Raw genomic sequence first — 17602 nt, forward strand, 5'->3', positions numbered from 1 at the left:
CTTCAGTGTCTGAATAGTACGTTCAGCCTGACCGTCTATCTGGGTATGAAATGGTGTACTAAGACTTACTTGAGTCCTTAATCCTTTTTGGAAGGACCTCCAGAAATTAGTTGTAAATTGAGCACCTCTATCTGAGATAATAGATGTAGGGACACCATGAAGTTGTATTATCTCCTTAATGTAAAGCCTTGCATAATTCTCTACTGAATACGTAGTCCTGACAGGTAGAAAATGGGCTGATTTTGTAAGTCTATCAACAACAACCCATATAGAATCAAACTTATGCTGGGTACGAGGTAATCCTATAATGAAATCTATATTAATTACTTCCCATTTCCAAGTCAGAATCTCTATAGTCTGCAATAATCCATCGGGTTTTGATGCTCAATCTTAACCTGCTGACAATTAGGGCCCTGAGCAACAAACTCTGCTATATCCTTCTTCATTTCGTCCCACCAATATATTTCCATGATATCATGATACATTTTTGTTTCTCCTGGATGAACAGAATAACGAGAATAGTATGTTTCTCCCATAACCTGCTGGTGCAGCCTTGCCACATTAGGAACATATAATCGACCTTGATATCTGAGGACTCCGTCTCTTGTAATCTCAAATGGTGTCTTCTCCTTTTGAGGGGTTGTATCTCTATAATGATCTAGCACAGGATCCTCATACTAGTGTTCCTTCACTTCAGTTACTAAAGAGGATGTTGTCGTGTCCTGGATAGTAACTCCGGTATCACCTGAATCTAGTAATTGAACTCTAAGATTAGTTAGCTGATGAATCTCACGGGCTATCTCACTCTTCTCTGGCTGTAAATATGATAGGCTACCCATAGATCTACGACTGAGGGTGTCGGCTACTACATTCGCCTTCCCTGGATGGTATAAAATATCAACATCATAGTCTTTCAGTAGCTCCAACCATCGCCTCTGACGTAAATTCAATTCCTTTTGCTTGAATACATACTAAAGGCTCTTATGATCCGTATATATATATATATATATATATATATATATATATATATATATATATATATATATATATATATATCAACAATGTCATACAAATAGTGCCTCAATATCTTTAGTGCATGGATCACCGCAACTAACTCTAAATCATGGGTTGGGTAATTCTTCCCGTGCTTTCTTAGCTATCTAGAAGCATAAGCTACAACCTTACCATGTTGCATCAGTACACAATCCAATCCAATGCTCAAAGCATCACAATAGATAACATAACCATCGCTACCCTCTAGGAGTGTCAGAACCGGTGCTACAGTTAATCTGTCCTTCAATGTCTGGAAACTCCGCTCACAAGCATCAGTACACTGAAACTTAGTTGCCTTCTGAGTCAAGTTTGTTAATGGTGCTGAAAGAGTAGAAAAGCCATCCACAAATCTCCTGTAATAACCTGTCAAACCCAGGAATCTGCGAACGTCCGTCGGTGTCGTGGGTCTAAGCTAAGTCTTCACCGCCTCAATCTTCTGTGTATCAACACGGATACCCTCATATGAAATAATATGTCCAAGAAAAGCTACAAAACTCAACCAGAATTCACATTTAGAGAATTTTGTGTACAACTGCCTTTCTTGTAGAACTCTAAGCACAGTACGTAAATGATCTGCATGCTCAGCCTCTAAACGAGAATAAACCAAAATATCATCTATAAATACAATCACGAACAGATCTAGAAAGGTCCTGAACACACGGTTCATCAAGTCCATGAATATTGTTGGGGCATTGGTTAAGCCTAACAACATAACATGAAATTCAAAGTGCACGTATCTGGTCCTGAATGTTGTCTTCAGAATATCTTTCTCTCTAACCCTTACCTGATGGTACCCCGACCTCAAGTCTATCTTTGAGAAACACCTGGCACCCTGCAACTGATCAAATAAATTATCAATCCTCGAGAGCGGATACTTATTCTTGATCTTTGCCTTATTCAACTATCTGTAATCAATACACATCCGCAAGGAACCATCTTGCTTTCTCACAAATAACATAGGTGTTCCCTATGGTGATGTATTGGGTCTGATAAAGCCTTTTTCAAGCAAATCCCTCAGTTGTTCTTTCAACTCTCTCAGCTCTGCAGGTGCCATTCTATAAGGAGGAATAGATATCGACTGAGTATCTGGTAATGTGTCAATAGAAAACTCATCCCGCTCTGGCAGAAGGCCTGGAAGCTCATTGGGAAAAATATCGGGAAACTCATTAACCACAGAGATAGATTGAAGGGTCGGTAACTCTACTTTCACGTTCTGTACCCGAACTAAGTGATAAATATAGCCCTTTCTGATCATCTTCCTTGCCTTGAGATAGGAAATAAACCTACCTTTCGGCGATGCAGTGTTACTTTTCCACTCTAGAAGTTTCTCCCCTAGAAATTGAAATCTAACCATCTTTGATCTACAATCAGCGTTAGCATAACAAGAAGCCAACCAATCCATACCCATTATAACATCAAATTCTACCATATCTAGCTCAATCAGGTCTACTACTGTACAATCTCTACATACCCGTCTAGCTATCATTGGATCCCCAATAGGTGTAGACACCTCAAAAGGTTTAATCAACTTAAGTTCTATCCCAAACTTGCTAGCAACAAACGGAGTGACATACGATAAGGTGGATCCTGGATCAACTAATGCATATACATCATATTATGAGACTGATAATATACATGTAACAACATCAGGTGATGACTCCTGATCCTGTCGACCCACTAATGCATAAATGCGGTTCTAAGGACCGCTCAAGCTAGATGCTCCACTTCTGCCTCTACTACGACCGGTTGGTGCCTGTGAACCTTGCCTAGGGAAGCGTACTGATGATGACAAACCAGCTACAGATCCCGCTGGCTGAACTATACCTACACCACCTCTCGTCGGACAATCTCTTATAACATGGCCTGGATAACCACAAGTATAACTAACACCCAACCCCACGAGGCACTGTCTGGCATGCTGCTTACCACACTGAGAACATAGTGGCAAGGGTGGCCTCATCTGACTTGACTCACCCCTATACTAAGAACTAAAGGCCTTGGAACTCTGACTGGGCCCTGGATAGGTGGAACAATCAACTCTCCTACCAGCAAACTCAGAGGGTGCACTAGCCGATGGATGGGCTGGATACCTCGGGTACTACTGTCTTTGACCACCTCGAAACTCACCAGAAGGACCTGAAGATCTCGCTCTCTTACTCTGGCCCCTATCATGCTCACGATCGGCCTTCTACTTCTGCTTATGCTCCTCTACGCCTTGAGCGTATACCTAAATATGAGAAATATCAATGCCTGGATGAATTGAGACCGACATACAGTTATTAAGCAGGTGCGGCTCCAACCCCATCACAAACCAGTGAACCCGATCCTCCATCTTAGCTACAATAGTGGGAGCATACCTAGCCAAAGAATCAAGCTGAAGGCTATACTCCCGAACACTCATATTACCGTGTCGAAGGGTTAAGAACCTATCAATTCTAGCTCGTCTAAGCTCTGGTGGCAAATAATGACGAAGAAAAGCCTCTGTAAACTCTTGCCATACTGCTGGAAGGGCATTCTCACCTCTAGACAACTCCCAAGACTCGTACTAATTAATTGCAACATCCCAAAGTCTATAAGAAGCTAGCTCAACTGATTCAGTCGCAGTGGCCTTCATTACCCTCAAAGTCCTCTGCATCCTATTGATAAATATCTGAGGGTCCTCATTCGGGTCTGCTCCGATAAATATCAGAGGGTCCAAATTAATGAAATCATGAATCCTCGCACAGATGTCCCTATCTACATGGCCAATACCTACCTCCTAGCGTCGAGCCTGTGCACCCACTAATCGAGTTAATAGCTGAATAACATCTCTCATCTCCTGACCCGGTACATCTGGCTGAGGAGTTGGGGGTATTGGAGCGGGTACTGGAGCTGGTGCCCCTCAGATCTCCTCTAGAAAGGGCAGGGTATGTGAAGTCTGAGATGGAGTCTCACTATGAGACTATCCCCGAGCCCTAGTAACTCATGGCACTCGACTTGTAGTCTCATCAGCCACGGGATTTCCCTTTTGGGTAGTTGTATCCTTCTTGGGCATTGCTGAAAACAGAATATATCATTAGGAAAATGAATCCTCATATCGCACGATCTAAGATAAAAAGGGAGGATAACATCTTATATGTCCCGCAGCCTCTTATTAATAAGTGTGATGCACAACACACTCATAAACAAGACTCTACTAGACACGATCTGTAGAAAACCCTAGGATGGAACTGCTCTAATACCACTTTTATCACGACCCAAACCGATGGGGCGTGACGAGTGCCCGAGTTCTACCTATCGAACACCCCTAAGCATACGTCTAAGATATAAACATGAAATAAGTGTAGGTCATGCATAACGCATGTTAATAAAATACTGATTCATGTGAATAACATGCGCGGAAAAACATGCCCAAAAGACATATATACATATATATACGGAATACGACAGGGCGAGCCGACAAGGACACATACTATCTAACTACACATAAATGTCTACAGACCTCTAATAGAGTACACTATATAAAGGATGGGACTGGGCCTCATCATACCCATATGTGTACAAAATTATCATACCAAAACTCAATAGCAGCTCCGGATCAAATGGAGCATACCAACTCTCGCTGAGCAAGGATCCTAAGAAGGGGGATCGTCAACATGTCTACTTACACCTACGGGCATGAAACGCATGCCCCTAGGTAATAGGGGCGTTAGTACGAATAATGTATGAGTATGTAAGGCATAAAAATCAGTATATAAAAGACATGAAAGAAACATGGAGTAAATGACTCAACCTGTAAGTCTGAATAGCTCTGTGAATCATGAAACATTTATAATGTCATGCATATGCATATAAATGTCATGTCATGCATATGTATATGCGTAGATAATATCATCAAGCCTCTGAGGGCATCCCATCATATCATCTTAGCCTCAGTGGGCGAAGTCATAAATGTATACCAGCTGATTAGGTGGTGGTGCGTATATAACGCCATAACCTTTCCCCATACCCCATATACATATACCATACGCGTATATAACGCCATCTAGTCATGGGTCAGTATACATGTATAAATAAATGCAATGCATAATGCCATTTGGCCATGGATCAATATACATATATAAATGGATGCAATGCATAATGAAGTAAGTCAATAAGATCTCTCAGAACGTCATGAGACCCATGAACAAACGATATTATAGTAGGATATATGGGGAATCCAGAACATAGGCAACTCAAGTACTTCTAAGAATAGAATCATTTGTGAAAGTTGTGTGCTTGCTCGTTTCGTTGTATCATATAGATCATGCCAAAAGGAAAGGAGTGATAGCCTTAACATACCTCAAGTCATCAATAAAAATCCACAATAAGATTATGATAACTAGTGCCCAACCCTATAACAAAGAAATACATGTACGACATAGATGGCGCTAGTGTATTACGTATCTCAAACGTAACTCGATTCTAAAATAAAACGGGAAGTATTTCCCCTGATTTTACTACTACCTCAAGCCTACTATAAGCGAGATACAAACACAATACAATCAGCAACTAAAAACCAATCTAATTACAATTTGGAACCTTCAATACAACAAAAACCCCAAATATACCATAACACACCCAATCAACAACTTATCAATTAGCCTGAAAATGCAACGACGAGCAACAAACCTACTACCCTACCATATGTGGCATTTCTCCAAGCCTTTTTATCCTTCCAATCTCCATATATCAGCAACAAAATAGGCCAACACAAATGGACTACAAAACAGTTTACTAAAAGTGGAAAAAATCGAACTCACGGTTTCCAATCACCGTCCCGTGAGTTCTAACTATTAGAAAACCAATTTATCAACCTTTCTTGATATTTAGACACTTAATTACATAAGTTTCAAAAAGACCTCATATAGCACACGAAATTTATTTCTCAAAAATCTCCGTACAAGGCAAATCCTTAGTCGGTTTTTCCGTAACATAAATCCGATTTTTTCCAAACTTTATATTTTCTATACAAACATCATATATGGCCATATTATGAATCTAAACTCATTTAAATCATTATTAACAATCTCATATTGATTATACGTCACCTTGGGACGCACGGGCTGTAACAAGTACTTACGTTCTCTAATTCTAGATTACTGATGTGTGGCTATATTGCGTGGTTTAGCACATTATTCGCCTTGAATTTTATACGCTTTGATGATAAATTATACTTTATTTGCGTGTAATAGGGTCCATTTTATGTGTAGGTTAATTGAAGATGAAAGTAGAGAAAAAAAAAGATACTTACAAGTCGAAAGCGTGCGCGAGAGCAGTTGAATAAGGGAAGTTGGTGATGCCAGGCTTGTAGCTGGCGATATACCTGGCGACGCCAGGCTTGTAGTTGGCGAGATACATGGCGAGGCAATGCAGAGGCAGGCTTAACCAAGCATTATGCCTAGCGACACCAAGCTTGGGATGAGGTCCACCATGTGTTATACCTGGCAACACCAGGTCTGGGGCGAGATCCATTTCGAGTTTTGAAGACTTATTTTGTCTCCCGATTTGACTAGGATTTGACCTACACGTTTAGGTATTTTCCTACACATATAAATAGACCTAAAAATGCCACTTTGAAGGACTTTTGCAACCGGAGGAAGGATAGCTCGTGGAACAACCGTTGGGAGTTAGAATCGTTGATTTCTACATCCTTTCATCCTTACTTTGTATTTTAATTATGCAAAATATTTTGGATATTGTTACTATGAGTATGAGTAGCTAAACTCTTAATGTAGGGTTTTGATGGAACCTATTGGAGGATGATTTTCTTGTTACGTTAATATAAGTTTGCCGTAGTATTTTCTCTATTTGTTCAACTATATTATTATTGTTGTTGATTGAAGGGCCCTCAATTAACTATGCATATTTAGTATGTATTACTCGAGAGTGAGTGCATATGTAGGTAGTTCTTGAACAATATCACTCCTAACGTATATGAGGGATCAATACGAAGGGTTTAAAAGTGGGATTAGGGATAACGAAACCTTGGTGCGATCTGAGTGAGCTGTACTTAAAGCTAGCTAACGTAACTCAAGAGAATATGTCTAGTATATTGTGGTAATTATTTGGGAGAGAGTTATGACATCAGAGTGCTCATGATCGGTATAGAAGACTTAGGAAAATTTATAGAAAACGTAAAGGAAAGGATTCCGATAATAGGGGAAATCACAACCTTAGATCATTCCAATTCTTGTCTACAACCCATTCGTAGTTAGTTATTATTTATTACATTTTCATCACTTAATATTTAGTTAGTAAACATCCAATTCGTTACTTAAATATTTCTGAAGATTGATTGCGTGAATTTGTGCGAGTCTAGTAGCTATGCTTAATAGGTTAATTCTCTGTGGGATTCGACTCCAGACTTATTAACCGGAATATATTTATAACGACCACTTAGTCCTTTTTATAAGACATAATTGGGTATGATCAAATCTTGGCGCGGTTGCTGGGGAATTCACGGTATTATTAATTGCATCTAAAAGAAGTGCTAAAAATTCTTAGTGTAGTCAATTTTCTTCAAGTTAAACTAAATACATTGAAATTCTAACGTTTGTAGTCTTGGGTGTTACAGGTGAATGCCTAGAAACTCCTCAAGAACTGGAGAATTGTTTGAAGCACTATCAAATCCTGAGAAAGTTTTCAAGGCACTGAATCGTGCAAACAAGAAGGGCAAATAGCAACAGAACTCAACAGAACAAATCAAACCAGACATGGCAGATAAAGTAGACAATGTGAATGACCCGAACAATTAGGGTGTGGTGCCTCTTGTGCCAGAAGCGGCATTGTATGATTAGGCATAACCCACCACCAAAAACCTAGCAACCGCAATTACAGTCCCTCAGATACAAGCAAAATTATTTCATATCACAAACAACATGCTATATTTGTTGCAGAACAAGGGACTGTTCTCAGGGTCATACATTAAAGATCCTCAGCAGCATATGAAGAATTTCCTATCAATATGTGTCATGCAAAGGCAACCTAATGTGACACCGGAAGCAATAAAGCTATTGTTGTTTCCATTCTCAGTGACGGGAGAGGCTCAGACTTGGCTTAATTCACTCCCTATAAACTCCATCACTACTTGGGAGGAATTAGTCAAGCAATTTGTGAACAAGTTCTACCCACCTAATAAGACTGTTATCCAAATTGATGAGATATTGAGCTTCAAGCAGAAACCAATAGAAACATTACAAGAAACATGGAGAGGCTCAAGGGTATGCTGGTTAAGTGTCCACATAATGTAATTCCGGAGCAGATGTTAGGGTAGAGTTTTTACATGGGATTGACAGACAGCTTAAAGGCCAATGTTGATGCTTCAACAGGTGGGGCATTTTTGAGCAAAACATTCAGAGAAAGCAAGATCCTACTTGATAAGATGGACCAAAACTCAAGATGGATGACAAAAGACTCAACAATCACTCATGTAGTTCATTCAGTGGCTTTGGACCCAAACAATTCCATAGCTGAAAATATGGCCACTCTAATGACGCAAATAAGTATCCTTACCAAAAAGATAGATGAATCAGGCTAGAAGCAGCAATGCACATAATTGACGTAACTAATGGGGGCTTATGTACACCATGCATTAACCAACCATATATTTGCTCGCGGAGTGCAGAAGGTGACAACCAGTAATATCAGGAAGATATGAACTATGTGGCCAACTATGGGGGATAAAGGCAAGGTGGTCAGACTTGGGGTCAGCAGAATCAACAATACAAACCAGCACAGCAGTAGTACAATAACAACAACAATCCTGGAGCTATGCGACCATAGGGTCAAGTGGTGCCTTACCAAAGGCAATAGGGTTACAACCACCAAAATCAGTATTAGGCTTATCAACAACCTTAACAACAACAGATTGTGAGACAAGATGATGGTTTGCTGAACTTAAGGGAATGCTGCAACAATTGATTGGGTCCACTGGAAAAATAACTGAGAGAGTAGACTTACATGAATCAGCGATAAAGGGTATTGAGATTCAATTAGGACGGATTTTGATGGCTCTAAATAATCGTCCCCAAGGGACGTTACTTGCAGACACATAAATCAATCCAAAAGATAAGGGCCCGAAATATGGCAGTGAGTCTACGAAATGGTAAAGACCTAGATCTGGAGCAAAAAATTGCTCGTGAAAGCCGACCTACTGAAACACTTATGACAGTACCCATTGAGATGGATGATTCAACAGGGTTAACTGAGGTGACGGTACAACATGGACAAAAGAACACCAACAAAGAAAAAGAGGTTGCTAAGGAGACTGAGGTAGCATAAGAAGCGACACTAGAAGTAGTGCATGAGCAAGATAAAACTCAAATCACAGAGAAAAAGCGACCTCCAGCACCATTCCCATAGAGATTGGCCAAGTATCAGAAAGATGAGCAGTATAAGAAATTCTTGGAGATGTTGAAGCAAATTCAGGTGAACATTCCATTGATTGACGCCTTAAAGGAAATGCCTGATTATACAAAAATGATGAAGGACTTGATGTCTCGTAAGTTCGACTTTCAAGACTTGGCCATGGTTACACTAACTCAGATATGTAGTGTTGTTATGACGAGACCCATAGTTGAGAAGTTGTCTGACCCAGGGAGTTTCACAATCTCGTGCACAATAGGCAACTATGAGTTTTCTAAGGCACTTTGTGATTTGGGGGCAAGCATAAACTTGATGCCCCTAGCTATCTACAAAAGGTTAGGCATTTGAAGTGCTAAATTCACATCCATGTTACTACAACTAACTGATCGGACAGTGAAGAAGCCCTCTGGTATCCTTGATGATGTATTAGTACAGGTTGGGAAGTTTGTGTTCCCAGCATATTTTGTCATTCTAGATTGTCGGGTTGACGAGGAGATTCCCATAATTTTGGGAAGACCATTCTTGGCCATTGGGAGAGCTTTAATTGACGGTGAAACTGGAGAGCTCATAATGAGACTAAATGATGAAGAAATAACATTCAACATGCAAAAATCTATTCGGCGACCAAGCAAATTTGCTAACTGCTCTCTAATAGAAGCCGTGGATGTAATTTTGGAGGAGGAGTATAAGACAATGAACACTAAAGACCCTCTAGCAGCCTGTCTCATGAACTTAGATGAAGCAAATAGAGAGGACTTGGCGGAGTGGGTACTTGCTCTTGAAGGCCAAAGTTTTTGGAGAAGGGAGCTCGAATTTGAGCCTTTGCACTTAGAAGAAAGGAAAACTCCTCCAGCTAAGTCGTCGATAGAAGAGCCATCAAAGTTGGAACTAAAGCCCCTGCCACCTCATCTCGGGTATGCTTTCTTGGGACCTAACTCAACTTTACCTATTATTATCTCATCTAGTTTGTTAGATGTGCAGGCAGAACAACTTTTGCAGGTATTGATGGAGTGCAAAACTACAATTGATTGGACCATTGCAGACATTAAGGGTATCAGCCCAGCCTTCTGTATGCATAAGATTTTACTAGAAGATGTGCACAAACTATCCAGAGAACATCAAAGAAGGTTGAACCCCATCATGAAAGAAGTGGTGAAGAAAGAAGTGATTAAGTGGTTAGATGCGGGAATCATATTCCCCATCTCTGACAGTAACTGGGTCATCCTAGTTCAGTGTATACCAAAGAAGGGCGGTATTACAGTAGTGAAAAATGAGAAGAAGGAGTTGATCTTAACACGAACAGTCACGGGTTGGCGAATCTGTATGGATTACAGAATGTTGAACATAGCTTTCCAAAAAGATCATTTCACACTGCCATTCATAGATCAAATGCTAGATAGATTGGTAGGGAGGTCCCACTTCTACTTTCTAAATGGGTACTTGGGGTATAATCAGATCTCTATTGCCCCGGAGGATAGAGAGAAAATGTCATTCACCTGCCCTTATGATCTATGCCTTTCCGAGAATGTTGTTTAGCCTATGCAACACACCCATCACATTCCAAAGGTGCATGATGGTCATCTTCACAGATATGGTAGAGGAAATAATGGAGATTTTTATGGATGACTTCTCAGTGGTGGGGAACTCATTCGATGATTGCCTTATGAACTTGAGAAGAGTATAGAAGAGGTGTTTCAAGACTAATCTAGTACTCAACTGGAAAAAGTGTCATTTCATGGTACAGGAAGGTATAGTCTTGGGGCACCTAGTGTCGAGTAAAGGCATTAAGGTAGATCGTGCAAAGGTTGATGTGATCGAAAAGCTTCCACCACCCACTTCTGTCAAAGTAATAAGAAGTTTCCTCAGGCACGCTGGTTTCTATAGGAGATTTATAAAAGATTTTTCCAAAATTGCTAACCCCTTGTGTAAATTGCTTGAAACAAATCACCCTTTATGTTTTTTGATGATTGTAGGGTAGTTTTTGAGGAATTGAAGAAGAGACTGGTAACAACACATATCATAGTTGCACCTGACTGGGAGCAACCATTTGAGTTGATGTGTGATGCGAGCGACTATATTGTGGGAGCAGTTCTTGGGCAACGAAAAGACAAAATCATGCATCCAATATACTACGCAAGTAGAACTCTAAGTGGTGCCCAACTAAATTACACAGTGACTGAGAAGGAGATACTAGCAGTGGTGTTCGTATTTGACAAATTCAGGTCATTCCTGATAGGCTCGAAGGTAATTGTTTATACTGACCATGCTGCTCTCAGGTACTTAATCGAGAAGAAAGAGTCAAAGCCGCACCTGATTCGATGGGTGCTACTGCTGCAAGAATCTGACTTTGTAATCCGTGACTGAAAGGGAACGAAAAACCAAGTAGCTGATCACTTGTCTAGGCTAGAGGGAGCCGAGAATAAGGTTGAGTTGGAAGAGATTGTCGAGACTTTCCCGAACGAACAACTATTAGACACGAGTCTTGAGGTAGCGCCATGGTATACAGACATTGCAAACTAGCTGGTGAGCGGTATTGTTCCTTACGACCTCTCCTCTGTCCAAAAGAAAAAATTCTCTCATGATTGTCACATATATTATTGGGATGAGCCTTATCTGTTCAGGATTTGTGTTGATAACATGATCGGGAGATGTATCCCCGAGATAGACCAATCTTCTATTTTATAGGCGTGTCATACGTCACCATATAGTGGCCATTTTGGGGGAGTAAGGACAACAACGAAAGTGTTAGAGTCGGGCTTCTATTGGCCGACATTGTTCAAAGGTGCACACTTATTGGTGAAGGGTTGTGATGAATGCCAATGAACCGAGAATATTTCCCGCAGACATGAGATGCCTATGAACCCAATTTAGGAGGTAGAAGTGTTTGACGTATAGGGTATCTATTTCATGGGGCCTTTCGTCAGCTCATATGGCAACAAGTACATACTCATAGCTATGGACTACTTGGCCAAATGGGTGGAGGTTGCATCGCTCCCTACAAATGATGCAAAGGGGGTAATTGATTTTTTGAGAAAGAATATATTCACCTGATTTGGCACTCCAAAGGCAATAATCAATAATAGAGGCACTCACTTCTATAATCGAGCCTTCGCAAAGTTGTTAGAAAAGTATGATGTACGCCACAAGGTTGCCACCCCATATCATCCACAAACGAGTGGGCAAGTGGAAAGTTTCGAACAGAGAGATAAAGAGAGTGTTGACAAAGATTGTGAATGCTACAAAAATGGATTGGGCGAGAAGTTTAGATGATGTACTCTGGGCCTATCGTACCACTTTCAAGCTCCGATCGGCATGTTGTCGTGCAAGTTGGTATTTGGGAAGGCGTGTCACTTACCAATGGAGTTGGAGCATAGAGCTTTGTGGGCATTGAGGCAATTGAATCTCGATATAGAAGTTGTGGGTATGAGTAGAGTCACAGAGTTGCATGAGCTTGATGAGTTTCGATATCACGCTTTTGAGAGCATAGGACTATACAAGGAGAGAATAAAGATAATACATGACAAAAATATTCTTTAGCGAAGTTTTCAACCTGGAGATAGGGTATTGTTATACAATTCAAGACTGAGGTTATTTCCGGGTAAATTAAATTCAACATGGTCAGGACCATTTCGTGTGGTAGAGATTCACCCCACTGGTGCCATAGAGATTATTGCGGAAAATAACTCTCGTGCATTAAGAGTCAATGGGCACAGATTAAAATATTATTTGGGCATGGATGACAAAAAAGTATTGTCGGTGACTCATTTGCTCGAGCCACCGATGTTGAGCGTGCCTTAAATGCGCTTACCTGCGTCGTACCGCGACGTTAAATCAGGCGCTTCATGGGAGGAAACCCATTGGACTGTTGTATACGTTGTGCCACGATATTAACTAAGTCACTCGTTGGGAGGTAACCCAATTTTTAGTATAGTTAGAATTTTTCTTTTTATTTTTAGGTACTAACAAGTTTGCAGGTGAGTTTGGGCAAGTCGAGCAGGGTTTTCAGCATCACATGAAGGAGACCAGGCGATAAGCCTGGCATCACCTGGGGTAAAGCCAAGTAAAGCTAGCGTCGCCTGGGGTAAAGCCAGGTAAAGCTGGCATTGAGCCGACGTCTCCTGGGGTAAAGCTGGCGCTGGAGCTGGAGTCGCCTGGGGTAAGGCCAGGTACCAGGCCTAGCATCCCCAGGTAAGTATGTTCTTCCACTTCTTTTAATTTTCTTTCCCTTATTTCTTTTAACCCCCTTCCCCCCACTTAAACGCCCAACATATAAACATTGCACCAACATATTAAAAACACTAAACCAAACACGCATAAAACTCCAAAGAAAAATCCCAAACTCATACTGTTCACCAGCACTACTCACAATCAAATGCACTGCATAAAATTTCCCCACCAACCCACTGCCATTATTGTCTCTCCCATACTCATTGAAGTCAAGCTTAGTCCTGCTATTTCGTTCACACTCACCAGAGAATTGTCAAGCAGATCTTTCCTCTCAAAAGCTTCTAAGGTATGATTCTTATCTTTTTCCCTTGCAATTTCGAGTTGGGTAAAGGTATGCAATTACACACAAAATTTGGTGGTTGTTCTTCATTGTAGTATTGTGTTTGTGTGTCCCAAACCCATGAACCCCATAGGAATGGTGTTGTGATTGTATGAACATGTGGTAGTACGGAACTCCCAAGCCAATTTGGGAGGGTGGAGCAATCTCGCAACCCCTATAAGCACTCCCATGGCACTAGTTTCATATTAAGAGTTTTCTATAATGCCTCAATGGCATTCCTTGTCTCTATTGGAGCCCGAGTCTCCGGTATTAATAGACTAGTGTTGTGTAGTCGTTCACCACATTAAAATCTTAAGTGTGGGGTGGCTCAAGGGAAGTCTATGTGTTGTTGTTTGATTTTAATATTAAGAAAATACGAGGTGCAGTCTGAGTAACCTCGAAAAGTTGGCAAGACTTTGTGTGTAATGTTTTCTTATACAGTTTTAGCTGATTATTGATTACTTGTGTATGAACGAAGATGCCTCCGAGAAAACACAGGCAAAGAAAAGGCTATTTCCACTGCTCCGGTTAAAGCAAAGGCGACCTCCACCCCCCAAAATAAGAGAAAAGGGGGAGAAACTACCTCTAGTCTAAGTGGAGAACAAGCGTGGCAGCTGTAGCAGCCATGTGTCCACAACCCCAAGGACAACGGGAGTTTGGCATCAATAGCATACCCCTACATACTAAGGATTGGTACATGCGATGTAGGCCTAAACATGTACACCTGGAAGCAGCTATCTAGGAACGCAGCCTGAAAGAAAGTATCAGGCAATTTGGAGTGGCATATAGGATTTGGGGTTGAGCTATGTATTCAAGAACACAGGGGACATTAATCTCAATCTAGTCCGGGAATTCTATGCAGGGTTTGATCCACATGATACTGAATAGCTAGTGCTGATTCGTGGACGTTTGATAGATTTTTCAGCCACGACCATATGTAACTTTTTAGGTGCACCAGATGTTTCTGTGGAGCCATTGGACCACTTCATTCGCCGGCCTACATATAGAGAGCTGCGACACACGCTCTGTGGTGTCGACTCTACGGCAGCATGGGTCCGGGATAAGATAATAAATCGGCACAAGAGATTCCCCAAGAAGAAGATGAAGGCAGAGGCTTAAGTGTGGATTAAACTGATAAATGCATGGCTTCTACCGTGTAATCATGACACACTCATTAGCCGTGAAAGGACCTGTATAATATACTTTCTCATGACGGGTCAAAGGGTGAATATGGGTCATCTAATCCGCTACCAGATGTCATCAGTCAAAACGAGTAAGAAAGTCGATTGAATGCCACTTGCCAATTTTTTAACTTAGTTCTTAAGACACGAGGAGGTTGAGGAGGATCCCGACTTTCACCACACCATCAATCAGCCCCTCCAACAAATGGACATCACTAGTCTCCGGCTGAAAGAATAGACTGTCATGCCATCATTGACAGGTGCTGAGCGCAATGCTTGTGATGATAGTTCTATGACTCATATCTATGGGATGATGGATTTGCAGCTGAGGATAGGGGTCAGCCAGCCACATATGAGGAGATGACTTTATTGGAGCAGCGGTACTGGTTCAATGCTCATGCCCAGTAGATGGTTGGGATAGGTGATGGATACAGACTACTCGATGATGAGGATATCGACACACACGAGCAGTCTTAGGCCGAGCTGGAGCAGTCATGATGAGGAAGATGATGAGGAGGAGGAAGAAGAACATGATGAATAGTGGAGATCGTCAGAGGATGAGAACGCCGCTTGATCAGGGAGTTGCCTTGCACCGTACTCCTTTTTCTTGTTTTGTCAATTGCACTAAGGACAATGTATGATCTAAGTGTGGGGTGGGGACTTGTAGAAATTAGTATTTGTTAGTTATTTGTATATGCTATTTTAGTAAGTGTCGTTTTCGTTATCTAATTATTTTAGTTATTGGTTTTAAGAATTTGTTTTCATTTTTGTTTTTTTTTGTTATTTGTTTTTAGTCAGAAAATATATAAAATAAAATTAAAATAAAATTTGGACTCTTCCTGATGATGGATCTCCTAGACAGTTTTCTTGAGGGAAGTAAGTCTAAAGAAAAATACCAAAAACATTTTTTTAGGAAGTATAGTAATTCACCCTTGGTTTTTCTTTGGGCCGCGGTTCTTTTCCAAGGATTTTTAGTTGAACGGGGTGTAGTTAATTTTAATTTTTAGGAATAGGAACCACGGAGCTATGCATATAATCGCAGCAATATCTCTTAGTTTTGTGATGTCTTGAGAATAATTAGTACTTTGGTTGTGACGCTTATACTCAGTTTTTGACTCTAGTATAAGTACCTTAAATCGTAGATTCTTAAATTTGCTTAACTGCTTTGACTGGAGTGTCGTGATAAAAACCAATCCTGAATGAGTTATGTGTCATGTCTGTGTGAGGTTTATATGTATTTTGTGCATTGCATTTGATGTCTAGAACTTGCCCGTGTGTGTGCAAACCAAAATAGTAGTCTTGTTCAATCTAAGAAGTGATGTGGGCGTTTCTTTATTAAGCCAGATATATATATAGAGTACCTACCTAAATGTTATATATTGTAGTTAACCCATTTGAGCCTATAATCCTGTTGATTTGGTAACCGCATTACAAGTCGTACCTCTTTATTTGAATCGACCATATATTTGAACCTTGTCACCTCTCATGAGCACTTGAATTGTGAAGAATTACGAAAAAGTTAAAGTGTGGGGTGGTGGGTTGGCTTTTGAGTGGAACAATTGAAATAAGGAGAAAGGTGCACAGTTTGAAAATAAAATTATGTCAATAAAAGCCACTTGGATTGACGATAAGAAAGAAAAAGAAAGAAAAAAAATAATAGCCGTATTGTATGAAGAATAATTCTTGACGGTGGTGACTAGTGATATACTGGTGCGTAAAGAAGTAGGGGGTAAAATAGAGTGAAGTTAAGGTGGAATTTTGGTTTGACATAAGTATTGGCTTGAATGTTAAAGTATATGTATTAAAGTTCTTAAGGGAGGTGTAGTCACTCATATCCAAATGTATCCTACCCGACCCGCAGCCTACATTACAACCAATAAAAGTCCTACTTGATTTTAGACTGAATGAACTCGATTAATCGAGTATTACACTACGGGAAAGACTATAGTGCATCATTTGTGGCATATGAAGGTTATTAATGAGAGCGAGTGAATTTTGTCTATCTTGAGTTCCTATGTTCTTAAAATTCATTGTGTGTGGAACTAAGCTCTTTGATTGAGCGAGGCACGTGATTCATAAAGGAAAGGTAATGTCGTTGACTTCCATGTTAGAGTAAGTGAATTATGAATAAGGCATGGTATTTGTGAGTCAAATCTTGAGGTGAGGATGTTATACCTTGGTGCTTAGACTATGTTAAAGATTCTTGGTATAATAAGTTAAGGGAATTGCTTAATAGGTTGTGTCTATAAGTGTAGTTTGATTGCTCGAGGACGAGCAATATTTAAGTGTGGGGTATTGATGTGTAGCTACAATTCATGGTTTAGCACATTATTCGCCTTGCATTTTATATGCTTTAATGATAAATTACACTTTATTTGTGCTTAATAGGATCCATTTTATGTGTAGGTGAATTGGAGATGAAAGTAGAGAAAAAAAA

This window comes from Nicotiana tabacum, chromosome 10 (genome assembly GCF_000715075.1).
Source record: "Nicotiana tabacum cultivar K326 chromosome 10, ASM71507v2, whole genome shotgun sequence".
NCBI lineage: Eukaryota > Viridiplantae > Streptophyta > Magnoliopsida > Solanales > Solanaceae > Nicotiana > Nicotiana tabacum.